We start from the raw sequence: 17,005 nt of genomic DNA, 5'->3' as shown, positions 1-17,005 counted from the left end.
TTTAAGTAACAGAAATCATGATCCAACTTTTATTTTTCTAACAGGGTTCCTGAATCCAAAAACCTCTGATTTTTTACAAACACTACAAGAAAAATGCTAATTAGCTACCGCAATTTATGACAGATTTTTTCTGTCGCAAATTTATGATGGATTAGCGAGAGAAAACTATTTATCACTAATATTTGAAATATTTGCAAAATTAGCGACAAAAATATCTTTGTCGCTAAATCCGTCACTAATTAGCGATGGATTAGCGACAACATTTTTTCGTTGCCAAAACACTACAAAAAAATGCTAATTAGCGAAGGAATTTTTCCATCGTGAATCCATCTCTAATTAGCAACGGATTCACGATGGAGAAATTCTCTCGCTAATTTTGGATTTAAACCGTCTCACCCCGTTCAAAATTTTCCCTTCCTCCATTTTTCTCTCCCTCCATTCGATTTAAACCGTCCCCACGTAAGGCGCTTCTCAAGACGCCAGAAGCCCCACCCTTCCTCTTACGATGCACAACGGCCTCTCGCACCACAGAGGGCGTTGAGCTGGCTGAACCATGGCGTGGGCAGGAGCAGGGTGGGTCACTACTTCAAGCTCGAGAAGCGTAGGTCCAGCTTCACCACCGAGATCAGAGCGGGGACGGCCACGTTCCTCACCATGGCCTACATCCTCGCCGTTAATGCCAATATCCTTACTGACTCTGGTGGGCCCTGCTCTATCTTGGATTGTGTGCCGCTCTGCAGCGATCCCTATGTCATCATCTCCTTCTGCTTGGGCACCAACGACTCCTCCATTCTCCGCGTCGTCATCCAGCCCGATGCCTCCTGCAAGTTCTCCTCCGTCAACCCTGGCTACGCCGCCTGCCTTGACCGCATAAGGAAGGATCTCATCGTCGTCTCCGTCACTTCGTCGCTCGTCGACTGCCTCATCATGGGGACCCACGCCAACCTCCCTCTTGCCCTCGCACCCGGCATGGGCACCAACACCTACTTCACCTACACCATCGTCGGGTTCCACGACTTCGGTAACATCCCCTACAAGAGTGCCCTGGTCGTCGTCTTTGTCGAGGGCCTGCTCTTCCTCCTCATCTCCGTTGTGGGCCTCCGTGCGAGGCTCGCCAAGCTCGTGCCCAGGCCCATCTACGTCTCCTCCTCTGTGAGGATCAGCCTCCTCTGGCGTGACAATGGCGTCAGCCCCTGGAGATCAACTCCCGTCCACGTCAACCGTGACTGGCTTGCTGCGGAAGAGCGTCCCGACGCCGGAACACGCCGGTTCTGTGAAAAAAAAATTGCTCCCTGCAGGAGAACGCGCCGACAGAGAGCATTTTTTTTAATTTTTTTTTTTAAATTTAACGGCGGATTAGCGGCGGATATTATCCATTGCTAATTTAAAATAGCGAAGGACTCACGATGGATCATGTTCGTCTCAAATCCATCGCAAATTAGCGACGAAAGTAGCAACGGATAAGTTCGGGCACTACTTAGCATCGAAAAATTTGCGATTAAAGTTATCTGATGCTAATCTGTCGCTAAACAGTTTAGCGTCGGATTAGCGATGGATTTAGGTTGTCGCTAATCCACAGGTTTCTTGTAGTGAAAGGCTTACTGACAAATCCGTTGACTAAATATAAAAAAATCAGAATTTTATAACGAAGATTTAAACACGAAACAACATGATTTCTACGAACCTAGAATTAAAACACACGAAATCTAAGAAAACACTAAAAACTATGACTTAATCGTGAAAAAAGATAAAAAAATACCTAAACAACATAACGAAATTTAATTTAATGCTGAAATATATGAAATAATCATTAATATGACAAGAAAGTTAAAAAATAATACAGGAAATCTATGGTTGAAATTGATTTGCCCTTTGAAAATATGGATTTAGCCCATTTAACGGGTAAATCGCTTATTTCATTGGTTAAGAACGTAGAAAATAATAATAGAAATTATTCTAATGGATTAAAATCCTGGAAAAACCCATCAAACTTAGTTAGATCACCTTCTTGGGTCGATTTTGGTGTTCTTGATTAAAAATCATGGTTAAAAATCATGAAAAAGGGAGCACCCATGGTGAAATCCATTGAAAAACATAAAAAAACTCATAAAAATAATGAAATAATATTAAGTAACTCACCTTGCGGCTGCAGCTGCTAAGGAGGAAGGATGAGGTGCTGGAGAGGAGAGAGAATCTACGAAATTGGGAGAGAAAAGAGCCTAGAGACTGGCCCTCTTTGGCTTCTATTTATAGAAATAAATTAGGTTTTCTAAAAGAGTCCTAAAAAAAATAAATTGGTTTTGTTAGGGGGGGCAATTTTTCCTAATTGGTTTTGACTCTTAAACTTTCCTAATTAGACCCTAACTAACCTAGGACTTCTAATCCTATTAAAATAATTCCAAATGTGGGGCCACCCTCTGTGGGCCCACACTTTGTTTTTAAAACTTTAATTAATAACTTTAAAAACTAATAGTTAAAAACCAAAGTAAAAATAGATTTTCAAAATCGATTTAGACTCTTCTAAACCCCTAATCTAACTAAGACACTGACTAACCCTAGTCTAACCCTGACTTTTGCAAATGTGGCATCACCTCAAGTGGGCCCCATTTTGATTTTTGAGAAATGATTTTAAACTTGAAAATGAGAGGTTTTTCAAACGATATTCAAAAGTAGATTTGGAATTAGAAGTTTTGAAATGACACAGAGTTCTGACTGGGTCAGAACTCCTCTAGATATGGCACCAACTGATTGGACTACACATCAAGGTTTTGAAAGATTCAAAATAAAGACTAAAAATGGTTTTAAAAAGGGGTTAAAATCAACAGATGGAATTCAAAGGTTTTGAAAACAGAGTTCTAAGCGAACTGAGATTCTAGACCAGATTCCTGAACCAATTAGGACTCTGAGATTTTAGATTTTTAAAAGCCAAATGGAGAAGTTTTTGAAAATTAGATGAGAAGGTTTTGAAAACAAGTGAAGCACAAGAGTAAAGAATGAAATCAAGACAGAGTCCTGATTTGATTAGGACTCTGAAAAAGAGTCCTAATTCGACTGAGACTCTAAAATTTTGGCCAAAATGAAGGATTTTGAAAGACTTTCTCAAAATAGGTAAAATGATAGTAAAAGGTAGAGTTTTGATTCGACTGGGACTCTACAAAAAGAGTCCTGATTGGACTGAGATTCTGAGATTTAGGTAAAAAATGATAAGAATGGGCAAGGGATATGACTACATCTGGTTTAGAATCAAAATAAAGTTTTGAAAAGATTCAAAAAGTTGAAAAGACAGAGTCCTGATCTAACTGAGACTCTGAGATTTTTGAGAAATTTTGATAAATGAAGGGATCCAGAAGCGACACCACCTAAATGGGTCTCATCTGAGGATTGAAATCAATTGAAATTGAGTTTAAAACGAATCCAGAGTGCTTTTCTGAGAAAAAAAATTAAAATATAAGATCCTGGGGGTTGGAAAATGGCAAAATGTTGATTTAAAGCCCAGGTATTTGAAATTGCTTTTGAAAGAAAGTTTTAAAATCGAATCTAGATTGAAAGGTTTTGAAAAATAGGACTTTTGGATCTCGATAATGGTATGTAATGCCATGAATTGATGTGAAATGATATGCCAAATGCCTGCAGTGATATGCAATGACATATAAAAATATTGACTAAGGGTGAAAATTTGGGGTGTTTACAGATGCCTCTTTTTGCTACTAAGCCGGTTGAATGCCGAGCTTAGTGGCAAAGAAAAACACACCAAATTTGGACTATAAAAATGCCCCAGTTAGAAGAATCTGACTGGGTATGAAAGAATAGGCTTGGATGATAGTGGTAGATATGGAATGGAGAATAAAGAAGAAAATTCTCCTCATCGAGATGAGATTCAGGTTTAGCCCTTAATCTGGATGAGATGCAAATTGTCTCGTGTAGGAACGAGGGGTCGCAAAGAAGGCAATGAAAATGGTTTTCCCTAAAAGCTTTGGAAAAAGGAGTGATTTGGGCATCCCATGACGGAGACTGAATAGCTTTTGAAAAATGGCCTTTTATGAAGAATGATTCAGGTTTAACCCTTATCCTGAAGGGGAAACAAAATACCTTATCAAAATGAGGCTTAGGTTTAACCCTTAACCTGATCGGGAAATGAAATACCTCATCAAAATGAGGCGCAGGTTTAAACCTTTAACCTAATCGAGAAACGAATGGAATCCTTGAAAGAAGAGACTATGATGGGTGCTTTGGACATTCGCACAATGAATCCGAAAGTGATTTTTGCAAAAAGATGAAAATGAGGGTCCCTAAAGCTTGAAAAGTGGTTGATTTTAGGCACCTCATTGCTGAGACTAAATAACTTTTGAAATTGATGACCTTTTGCGAGAAAATGATCAATGGCTTAACCTCGAGCCAAAATTGAACTGCCTATGGTGGGATAGTGGGGTACACAGGGAAGTGTGCAAATTTGAGAGCCTAGGCGCTTAGATTATACCAAAGAAGGAAAGGAATCTTGAAAACTCCTGTTATCAAGTCTTAAAAAGGATGACAAATGGTGTCAGGATGTGTCAAAGAGGAACCTCAAGCTCTCACTTTATGCCAGGATAACTAGAAAATATTGTCAAAATGTTGAAAATTGTTGTTGATTCAAAATAATTGAAAATGATGCACATTAGTGCAAAAATATTCTCTCTTTTCTACCTGAAGTATTACCTCCAACTGGGCTTAACTCAGTAGAATCAAGATTCAAATTCAAATTGCTTGCAATTGACTTTCTTCCAAGGCGACTATGAATTTCCTTGATATGAACGGAAAAGAGAGTATTCTTGATATTGTGAAAGCAATTTGTGGAAGAATATTGATAATAAAATTTCATAAAATTAAAGAAGATTCTTGGCAGATTTGGCAATTTGATATCCTGGGATTCTTTTCTCATGATGCTCTTTTTGCACTCTTTTTGAGACAGAATTGGAGCTCTCTTGGGTTTTGGGAGAAAAGTTTATTGCATCATCCTTCATTTTGGATATGTCCTGACTTTTCTTATTTTTGGGAAGGGTATGTCACAAACTCCTTCAACTTCGAGATGTTTCGATCCTTCTTCTTCTTTTAAGAGTTATACTGATGATATTGTCTATTTGGCTGAAAATCTCTTGATGATAACAGAAATCAAATATCTTTTAGGGTTTGTCAGGAGGTTCATCGCATTTGCCTTCAACTTGGCGATTATCTGAACTTTACCTGGATGGATCTGTCATAAACTCCTTCATCTTGGAGATTATCCAAATCTTCTTTAGCCCCGGGGGTCTAACTCATCCACCAGTCTTCAACTTGACGATGATTGAGAGATCCCTTTTGTAGATATTTGATTGCAGCTTAAATGACTGAGGAGATATGAAATTGAGTGGATTTTTTTTTCTTATCCAGGATATTTCGACTGTCTTGTCTTCACAAGAATGATCTTTAAAATGTGTCATTGACTGTGATTAATATCAATCACTTATGGCTTTATGACAACATTGAATTTTCTTTGCTGGCCATATCGAGGATTTATTCTTCGTCCTTTTGGTTGGCCAAGGGAAAGATTTTTGAATTTTAAGATTTTTGAATTTTAAGATTTTTGAATTTTAAATCCTTCTTCGCAACAGCTTCGCTCTTTCAGAAGTAATGCTGAAAGTATTCTGAGGTAAAGATTTTATGCAATAAAGATTTTGAAATCAACAAGTATTGGATGACAAATTGATGAAATGTTCATGAAATCCTGTGTGAAAGTGAGCATTTGAAGTACAACTCAATGCATCCATGACAAAAATTCTCCTCTCCTTTCCCCAAAGAAGAAGACTCGGAATGGAAAATAGAAAATACTCCTCTCTTCCCTGAAGAGGAGGTGTTTGCAAAATGAACTTTCGAAGAGAAATTAAGCTTTCGTCAAAACTTCCTAATATTAGGCTTCTCTTATGAAAATGGGGCCGGTAATGATGAGGTCGGTAAATTGGTCATGAAAAAATGAGTTCATCGCACTCTCCCTGAAAAGAGGGTCCTCCATGATGAAAAGGCCTAGTATGAAAATTGGAGGGGCCACAAGGCAAGCGAGCTTTCGTCGAAGCTCTCCTTGAAATAAGGGTTCCTTGTGTGAAATGGGAAATTATTTTGCAAACGGTTCATAAAGACACGAGTCCCTTCAAACTCTCCCTGAAAAGAGGCTAAGTGGACAAAGGATAGCATGCGAAAAGAATGAGCTCCCTCGAACTCTTTCTGTAAAAAGGGTCCCTCGCAAGAGAAAATGATTGAGATTGATATTGGGTGACCAAAAGGTCGAAATTGAAAATTAGAAATTGGAAATTGGAAATTGGAAATTGGAAATTAGAAATTGGAAATTGGAAATTGGAAATTGGAAATTTGAAATTGGAAATTGGAAATTGGAAATTGGAAATTGGAAATTGGAAATTGGAAATTGGAAATTGGAAATTGGAAATTGGAAATTGGAAATTGGAAATTGGAAATTGGAAATTGGAAATTGGAAATTGGAAATTGGAAATTGGAAATTGGAGATTGGAGATTGGAGATTAGAAATTGGAAATTGGGTGACCCGAAGGTCAAAATTGGAAAATAGAGCTTGAATTTTGATGAATGATCAACACGAAGACTGAACCTAAGAGGTCGACTTAACACGACCAATCAGCGAGACACTAACACGAGCGTTAAATTTTTGAAAGAATGTCAGTATGAGTACCGGGTTTTGAAAATGTATCAATATAAGCATTGGATTTTGAAAATGTACCAGCATGAACACTGGATTTCAGGAATGAACCAATATAAAAACTGGATTTTGAAAAATGAACCAGTGTAAAAACTGGATTTTGAAAATCAACATTGTTTTTCAATCGAGACTTGAATTTTTGGAAAGAGACCGGTGCTTTCAAAATATTTGGGAATTGTAACGAGAATGATTGTCGGGGTCTCAGGGTTATCCCTTATCCTGAATGGGTAGTTGGTTAATGTAAATTGATATAGATTAATGCAGATTAATGTAAATGAATATGAATGAGTGCATACTGATGCAAATGAATGCAAAATGATGCAAACGGATGCACAAGCATGCAAAATAAGAGATTTGTTTATCATGTCTACATACAAAATATTTTTAGATAAAGACGGAATTTTGAAAAAAATGCCCCAGTTTAACTGGGAAAGAAGACTTTTATTGACAAAAAGATATTAAGGAATTACAAAGGATAGAATAGAGGATTTAAGGATAGATTTTTTTCAAATGCCGAGCATTGATGGGATCTGGTAATTCCACACCATCTGCATTGATGAGCCGATATGAGTTGCAAGGTAAGGCCTCCTTGACCACGTAGGGGCCTTCCCAATTTAGTGACCATTTGCTACCTGAGCGGTGCTTGAGATAAGTCGTTGATCTGAGTACTAGATCGTTGAATCAAAATTTCCTTTCAATGACAGATTTAGCATATTGTCTAGCTATCCTCTGACAATATGATTGAGCATGTTCCACTGCTTTGAGTCTTCTCTCATCGAGTAGATCAAGCTGTATCAGTCATTGTTGCTGATATTGATCAAGGGGTAGCTCTAAGAGCGATGCAAACCCTAGAGTGGGCTTTTGAACATGTAGAGGCAGTACTACTTCAGTTCCATAGACAAGTTCTGATGGAGTAGCATTGGTTGGAGTATGAATAGTGGTCCAATATGCCCATAATGCATCATGGATCTTGTCATACCAGTCACGGCCTGTTTCCATAGTTTGATCCAAGATTCGAATCAGAATCTTATTGATGGTCTTTGCCTGACCATTCTCTTGAGGATAATATGGAGCGGAGAAGTGATGATGGATTCCGAATTTTGAGCAAAATATCCTCATTCTCTCATTCTTGAAATGACTACCATTATCTGACACAATATCGTGCGGTATGCTGAAATGGCAAAGGATATTCTTGTGGATGAATGAAAACACGTGTCGACCTTCTATTGTGCGTAGAGTGACAGCTTCTACCCATTTGGTGAAGTATTCTATTGCGGTAAAAAATATTTGTAGCCATTTGAAGCAGAAGGGGTGATGGGGCCTACGACATCAAATGCCCATATAGAGAACGGCCATGGAGATACAACAGACTGCAAATATGTTGCTGGCATGTGAATAGAAGGTGCATGAATCTGACATTGAACATGTATCTTCACAAAATGGTAGCAGTCTTACTGCATAGTCTTCCAATAATATCATGCTCGGATGATTTGCTTGACAAGAGTTTGGTAACTGACATGACCACCGTAAATGCCTTTGTGTGCCTATCGCATGACTTCTTTGGCTTCATCTTCATCTAAGCATATGGAATACTCAGAACTAAATCCACGACGATAGAGGACATCAGCAAGGATAAAATATGGAGTAGACATAGCTAAATCGCTTGTTGTTCTTTCTTCGAGAGTTCTGGAGGAAATTTGTCAGTTTCTATAAAATTCTTGATGTCATGATACCAGGGCTTCTTCTTTAGCTCAGCCTGGTTTATCTGTTCTGCTGAGATGAAGGCAGGTTAATCAAGTATGCCAATTTCAAAGGAGTGACAGGATTCTCCGCTCTTAAAAGACATAATGGATCCCAAATTGGCTAAACTGTCAGCTACTTGATTGAAATTCCTTTTGATATGGAAAAGTTAAAATTCTTCAAAATTACGGGTAAGAGCTAAGACGATCTTCTGATAGGGAAGTAATTTTTTATCCTTTACTTGCCATTCGGCTAGGACTTGATTGACGACGAGTCAAGAGTCACCATAGGCATGCACTCTCTTGACATTAAAGTCTTATAGAATTTTTAGGTCTTGAATCAAAGCTCCATATTCAGCCATATTATGAGTGCATTGGAAATCTAGTTTGAGAGAAAAGGAGATCATCTCCTTCTCAAGTGTGATTAGCAAGATCTTGATTTTGATACCCGCCATGTTCTTGGAACCATCGAAGAATAAATTCTAAACTGGAGATTGTTGAATATTGCAGATTCGCTCATCGGGAAAATCATCCTCGACTTTAATATCATCTGCCAAAGAAAAGTCTGCTAATTGATCTGCAATTGCTTGGTCTATGATAGATTGCTGAGAGACATACTCCAAATCATACTACATCAATAAGACTTGCTATTTGGGGATCCGTCTGCTGAGAAATGGTTGTTCTAAAATATACTTGAGAGGATTTAGCTTTGATAAAATCTTGACTTCAGATGCCAACAAATAGTGTCTCAACTTATGACAAATCCAAACCAGAGCTAGACATGTCTTCTCTATTTGAGAGTATTTTTTTTCATAATCAATGAAGGTCTTGCTTACATAATAGATGGTGTGCTCTATCAGGCTGCCCTCTTCATATTGTGCTAAGAATCCGCTGCAAGCAGCTTGATTAACTGAAATATATAGTAAGAGGGGTTTTCCCAATTCTGGCGGCTTTAAAATAGGAGGATTGATAAGATACTTCTCGATACGTTTGAACGATTGTTGACATTCTGGTCTTCATTCAAACTTTACTCCTTTTCTAAGTAAGTGGTTAAAAGGCTCACATCTCATGGCCAGATTGGATATAAATCACTGAATTGATTGCATGTGTCCCTGAAGGCTACGTAATTTTTTTAGAGTAGTCGGAGGGCGGCATGTCGATGATGGCCTTTGCCTTAGCGGGATCCACTTCTATCCCCTTTTTGATGACCAAAAAGCCTAACAACTTGCTTGATTCAACTCCGAAAACACACTTCTGAGGATTGAGTCTTAGCTTGTAAAGAATGATTCGCTTGAAGACTTGATCAAGAGAACCAATATGATCATCTTCTTCTTTGGATTTCACCAAAATGTCATCAATATATATGTCCATGATTTTGTGCATCTGGTCATGGAAAATGGCAGCCATTGCACGCTGATAGGTTGCTCCAGCATTCTTGAGCCCGAATGACATGACGGTATAACAGAAAGTGCCCCAAGGAGTAGTGAAAGATGTCTTGGATTGGTCACGAGCAACCAACTTGATTTGATTATATCTGAAATATCCATCCATGAAGAAAAACATGGCATGATCGGTTGTGCTATTGATCAAGAGATCGATGTTTGGGAGCGGATAATCATCTGTTGGAGTAGCTCTGTTGAGATCTCTAAAATCGATACAAATTCAAAATTTACCATTCTTCTTGGGAATAACAACAATATTTGCTAACCAATCTAAATAATCAATAGTTTGAATGAACCCTGCTTTGAGCAGGTCTTCCAGTCCTTCCTTAACTTGTTACTCCACTCGGGGATCCATCTTTCTCAATTTCTGCTTAACTGGCTTGACATCTGGTTTCAGGATGAGGCGATGCTCAACTAATTTAGGATCCAAGCCTGGCATATCTTCGTAAGTCCATGCAAACACTTCTTGGTATTGCTTGAGAAAATCGATGAGCCTTTCCTTCTCATTCGTGCTCAAACTAGTGCCGACCTTGAGAATTTTGGGGTCATCTTCTGATCCGATATTGATGTCCTCAATCAGATCTTGAACTAAGGATGACGGCTCATCTTGTTTCTGAATTGCTGCAAACTCGGGTAATTCTTGAAGAGTTGAATCAAATTTTGTGGGCTCTTCTAACCGCTTTATATCCTGACTGTATTCTGCTCTTGCCTTAACTCGGTGGATCATTACTGGTTTTGGAAAGGCGTTTGGATTGAGGGTGAGCTTCTTGATTGATCGAGAAGACATTCTAAAAATTGTAGAATGAATTTTATTCAGGGAAATCACCCATCATAAAACAAATTGCTTTTGTTAAGAAAGTAATTGGAAAAATAAGAAAATAAAATGATGACAAATTCGCGAAGATTTGATAACGAGAAGCAAGAAGACAGATCGCATCCAAATAGATGAAGAAAAACTTACAACTTTATTGAAAAATTGAATTGATCAAATAACAATGATTGAAATAAAACGGGATATCATCCCGATATGAAAATAAAGGAATAGAAATGAAAAAACAGTGAATGCTTCTAATGCACTCCCTTGACAAAGACAGTGTTCTTTTGAGATCTTTTGTCATTGAAACCCAATCCTGCTCTGCGAGGATGATGCTCAGGGGTTACTGGCTTAAGTCGACCATCTTCATTCTTTCCCAAGCCTCTAAAGGGATGATAACCATGATTTAATAATAGATCGAACCCCTTCTTGGCTTTCATAAATTATGGGAACAGGGGATGCTCTTTAACAGTGTTGTAATCCAGTCGACCACCAATCTTGAAGAATTGCGGTCCTCACTATCGAGTCATGGCTACAGTATGGTTCAGTGATTCTGCCATTTGTAGTATGTCCAGACTTTCTCCAAGGTTAACTTCATCAATTTCCCTGATGCTAGGGATGTCGGCAGTAAAAGTGAGTCTAGGAATCATGGGTTGTGAAAGCCTCTGTTCCGGATCTTCTCCCAAGACAGTTATGATCATGCCACCTTTTGACCACTTTATACACTGATGCAAGGTAGATGGCACTACATTCGTATTATGGATCCACGTATGTCCCAACAACAGATTGTACGTTGGTGGCACATTGACCACATGGAAGAGGACTGAATGGACAGAGTAGTTGATGAAGATTTCTAGGAAGATCTTTCCTTTTGTTGTTTGTCCATGATTATCAAACCCATAGATGGTGATTGGGTCAGGGATGCATTCTTCTTCCTTGATGTCTAGAGCTTTGGTTGTCATTTCTGGGCATATATTGAGGTTGATGCCTCTATCGATCAGCATATGAAGAATGACCATTCCTCTAGTTCAGATCATAATGTACATAGCATTGTTGTGAAACACATGAGGCTTCGGGTGATCCTCATCTGAAAAAGTGATTGGAGCATTAGTCATGGCCTGGTTGACGATCTTGGTCATATCTTTAGGAGTAGTACTCGGCTTCACTTTGATTTTCCATAATAAATCGTCTAATACTTGTTGATTCTTGGATGAAGCCTATGCTAAGTCCAGAATCGAGACATTAGATAGAGCAGTTATTGGTTTTGGTGCAGATGTCTCACTTTTCTCCCGGGCGGGCTTGATGAAGTGCTTGGTAAATCCTGGAATTCTCTTGGCTTCTTCCAGGGATGTTTTAGCAGGTTTGGGCGATATATTCATCTTACCGAAGGCTGAAATAAGGTCCATCTTCTGAGCTTTGGATTGAGCCTGCTGAAGTACGAGGACCCAATGTTGAACTTGCATGTCTCTGCTGGAACATGACTTGATATGATCTCGCGGCTAAAATGATTGCTCTGAGATAACTGCCACGGAATGATGGAGAAATGGTTGTTTCAGAATTTCCATATTTTCATCTTCAGCACCCTCTATGAGAAGATTTTTGTCGATAATGTCCTGGATAATGTTCTTGAGAACAAAGCAGTTCTCGGTGTTGTGCCTCACTGTCCTGTGAAACTTACAAAATTGATCTTTGAACTTCTCCATGGGCACAGGGGGATCGACCATTCTGGGGAATTTGATCATGTCTTTAGTCAACATATAATCGAGCACAATCTCGAGCGATTGGTCCAGCGGAGTAAATTTTTTGTCATAGCTCCACCCTTCATGTTTCACCTTTTCACAGGGTTTTTGTCCCTGCTCTAACTGAAGTGGTTTGTTGTATGGAGGAGCCATCTTGCCTTTCTGGTCATTCTTGTGGGGATTCGACCCCCCTGCACCATAACAGAAGTCTTTGTTATGCCCCTTGCGATGATTCCAATTGTTGTTTCTAACAGAATGGGTGAAATGAGCTTTCTTTTTCTGTTCATTCTGACTGGTGTTCTTAGTAAAAGTGAAGCCCTCATAGACTCCGTTCTCCATGCTTAGCTCGAGCCATTCGGCTCGCTCTGTCAGCTCAATGAATGTTCTTGATGGTGCAGTAGAAATAAGGCCTTTTAGGGGCTATGAAAAATTACTCAGAATCAGTGATAATGCATGCCCTTCTGATATGGGGTCTCTCATCTTATTGCATGTTGACCTCCATCGGTGAATAAAGTTTATGGCCTTCTCATTCTCTTTTTGCTTGAGGCCGCAGAGATGACTGAGGGTTGGAAGTGCCTCAGCATTGAACAAATTCACCACCTTGTCAAATTCTTTTAATTTGATCGGATTCATGTGCTCTAAATACCACTTAGTTGTTGTTCTTTCTAGACTGTGAGAAAAATAAAGAAAAAGAGCTCGATTGTCTCGCTTGAATTTTGCACATTAAGCGAAGAACAGGGTGAGATGTGCTTTCGAATCACCATAACCATCAAACTTGATAAATTTTCTAGGGAGATTGTCAAGATTATCATCCCCATCCAGTCCGTCATAAAAATCTCCACTTGTAATGACCTTTTTGCCCTTGTCATGAGTTTGCAGGTCTTTGACCATCTTGACCACTTCTTTAAGATGTGGTTGTGGCTAGTTAGGGTCATTAATAGACTGGTTCTTGGACTTATAAGTCGACCTCTGTCCCTGAGTCGATCTTCAAAATTCCTGTTGAATTTCATATTCTTCATAAGTATCACCCACTGATTCTGCTTCGTCAGAAGTTTTCTCGTGACGACTCTGCTTTTTGGAGATCTTCACATTCTTTTTCATTGTTCGGCCCTTGACCTTTTTCTTATTATGAGTCTTTCCTAAACTGGTCTCTGTTTCTTCAGTCAGCATTTTCTTCATCATCTTCTGAAATAGTAAGTACATCTGAGGGTCAATGTCATCATTGGCCTATTAGTTTCTGTTTCTGGTAGATCATGAAGACGACATTTCTTGTTCGGAGGCTGAAGAGTAACTGAGCTGAATTGGTGTGGTTTTCCTACCGAACCTTGTCTGAACCATGTAAGATTGCAAGTGCTCTTTGCATAACAAAAGGAGCTGTTAGCTTTAAAAAATAGCTTTGGAATAAAACCGATAGAGGGGAAAGCATTTGACGAGGGTTAGGTTGACAATCTTGAAGGATACCCCATTACCAGGGATTGGGTCATCTCTGAAATTATGACAATTATATCGATATTCTCTATAAAAAGAGATTAACAACTAAAATATGACTTGTTACCTAGGTGAGGTCGTCAAACCATAAAGAATGAGAAGAGAATAATTTTATTAATAATAGGCTTGAGAAAGAGGGGGCGGATAAACAATTTGCCACCACTCCTTATAATCAGAAGACACTCGAGGACCAGAAAAAATAGTGAGGGTTACAAAGGAATCCCAACTATATTTGGCAGAATGGTATGTTCCAGACCACTGAGCAGACTTTAGATCGAACTCTGGCACAATACTTGACAATACACGAGCTTCAATACGCTTCTATCTCTGCGAGAACTGCCTGACACATCGCTCTAGCTGATAATAAACCGAGAAGAAAGGTCCAAGTAACTTGAATCACTTGCCATGTGTATAAGTGTACCAAGGGAATGACTCATGATGGTCGAAGTAGTCCCACACGATTTCTTCTTCATAGAGATTCTCGATCACGAACCTATATCGCCCAATGGGTAATGGCTTCTTGATGTTATATCTGAATGAGCTGGCTCGAGTTGGTACATGTCGGATGAACCAAGACTGTAGTGCATAGATGCATCCTTCTACTAAGACAAAATCTTTAAGCACGAAGCAGGTCAATCTGCGATATAAGAAGGCGAGTACGGCCATAGCAATTAAGAGACAATTGGTCTGCTAACTTCCACATCTTCGCAGAAGTTATACTATTCTGATATCAACGTAGTTTTGTCCATCCTGAAAGAAGGCTAGCCCTACTGTACACAAGATCATTGCATGTTGAATCCTTTCTCTCGCTACTCGGGATAAGGAGTTGACTTCTGAAAATGTCCTGTGTTGTTGATAAAAGCTCAAACAGGTCTACGTACTGATTTCCATATGCCTCAATCAAGGGTCAAGATTTGTGTCAAGTCATGCGAGCTAAAGCATCTCGGGGATCTAATCCCTTGACATTGATCAGAAATTGTTGCTCTATAGGGTCATTGGGTTGGCCAGCTGGCTCAGGTAAACCCATAATATCTAAAAATTCATCCAGTAGAAGGGTCATCTCTCCCCACGAGAACCAGAAAGTATAGGTATGCGGATTCCACTGCTCTGTTAAAGCTTGAATCAAACTGTCGTTGATGATCTTTTCTCCTACTGCTGATGCCAGTTTCAATCTGCAATCACTCAGATGGTTCGAGAACATACGAGAGAAGTTCTTGAGCCAAGAATAGTACCACCAAGAAATGAAAGGTTCGGTGTTCAGAGTCCAATAATCGAGGAGACCTTGTCGCACCTCATAGGAGATGTGGCCCTCAGGAAAGACTGAATCAAGCTGACTGGATGCCATCAGGATAGGCTGAAAAATTCAAAAGAAGTAAGGATAAGGCTTTGAGAGAAAAATCACACGATTTTTGAAGAAAATTGCATGTAGGATAAAAAACAAGTTGGAAATTCAAGATCAAGAGGGAGGGAAGGATGGAAATCACCTGGAGTTTTGAAGAAAGATAGAGGAATTTTCTGAAAAAATCATCCAGGGTTTGAATAAAACAGGGATTTTAGGCAGTATAGGGAAATAGAGAGAAAAAATGGGGATTTTTTAAAATCGTCCAGTATTTTTAGAAAACTTGTGGAAAATAGAATAAAAGAAGCTAACATTCAATCACATCCTACACAGACAAGTATGCACATACAACATTCCCTAAAAGCTGACTCTAGATGCATAAATTTTGAAATAGTTGTAGGACCTTAATCCTAACTCTAAGGTTCAGATCATCTGTGTCCAATCATGCTATGCCTATATACTCAAACTGAAGCCCGATGTATCTGGCATAAAATCAATTTCTTTGGTTCTAGGCTTGTGTTTTCCAACATCCTTGAGCGCTTGCCAATATACTTTGAACTATGGCCCTTGGTATGTGGCAGGGGGGATCAACCCAAATAGGTGACCCAGTTGTGAGGCTTTGTCCCGAACTATAGTTCTGGAAGAAAGCCCAGCAATGTGAAGACCGGGTAAAGATAGGTGGGGTGGTTTTTGAAATATGAGCATATGCAAGAAAACAAAGGACTCTAAGACCTAAAGAAGTAGAGTTTTGAAAATTTTGAAGAAGCAAACAATGTTTACAATCAAGTCCTAGATTAAGGAGTGTTGTATTAGACCTAAGTCTAAGTGAGCATGAATAATGTCTCCTCAATTAGTCCTACCAAACCATACCTAGTCTACATGCAATCCATGTCAGCTGGGTTTAAGTCTAGGCTCCTAGGTTCACATGATATCAGAAAGTAACAGCTGACATTCCATAGAACACGATTTTGATAAGTTTAACAAAGCAGAGTATTAGATTGATCAGGCGAAGACAAGTCCCATATCGGTCGTCAAACCTATTATCATTGCAAAATTTTACTTTTGCAAGTCAAACTAACCTTTGAAAAAGTTTTTGAAAATAACTCGCCTCCGTTTTAAAATGCGGAATAATTTCAAAGAATGGGACTCACTTATTGGTACAAGGTTCAATCGTTCCTAGCACTTTTACCAGGGGTAATTGAACCAAGGATAAATCTGGTGCTTTGCTTTGCTCAACTTGTCTAAATCATGATCTATTCCTAAATGCACAAAGAATAAGGCATGTGATATGAATTTCGGAAAATACAGGTTTGAAAACATAATGTATGCTTCAAATTTTGGAGAATACATGGAAAAGGAACACTTAGAAAATTGTGACCCATGTTGAGAGAACATTTTTGAGGAAAATGAAAATTAATTTTTGAAGAAATCTTGAAGTTTTGAAGAAAATTAATTTTTTATTAAACTCAAAATAACTTAGAGAAAGCAGATTTCTCTAAATTCAAACTTTTGAAAATGAGAATATAACTTAAAAAATTAGGAATTGGGATTGGAAAATACATGAGAAATCTTTAAAAAACCAAAGGTTTTTGAGAAAATCGTTTTTGAGAAAAATCAGGGCAAATTTAAGAAAATCGATTTTATGAGATAGAATTTGAAAAATACATCAAAAAGATGGGCGTGTGGCCCTGTGAAATATTTTCAT

General features: G+C 38.7%; 1 pseudogene; it reads left to right on the top strand.

The window, feature by feature from the left end:
• Positions 1-654: 654 nt before the first annotated feature.
• LOC149816963 (adenine/guanine permease AZG1 pseudogene) lies at positions 655-12,147 on the top strand (annotated as a pseudogene).
• Positions 12,148-17,005: the final 4,858 nt, after the last annotated feature.

Source organism: Nuphar pumila, chromosome 14, assembly GCF_984573655.1.
Source record: "Nuphar pumila chromosome 14, dmNupPumi1.hap1.1, whole genome shotgun sequence".
NCBI classification, from domain to species: Eukaryota; Viridiplantae; Streptophyta; class Magnoliopsida; order Nymphaeales; family Nymphaeaceae; genus Nuphar; species Nuphar pumila.
The sequence above is the reverse complement of the archived record's forward strand: the minus strand, read 5'-3'. Positions and strand labels throughout refer to the sequence as shown.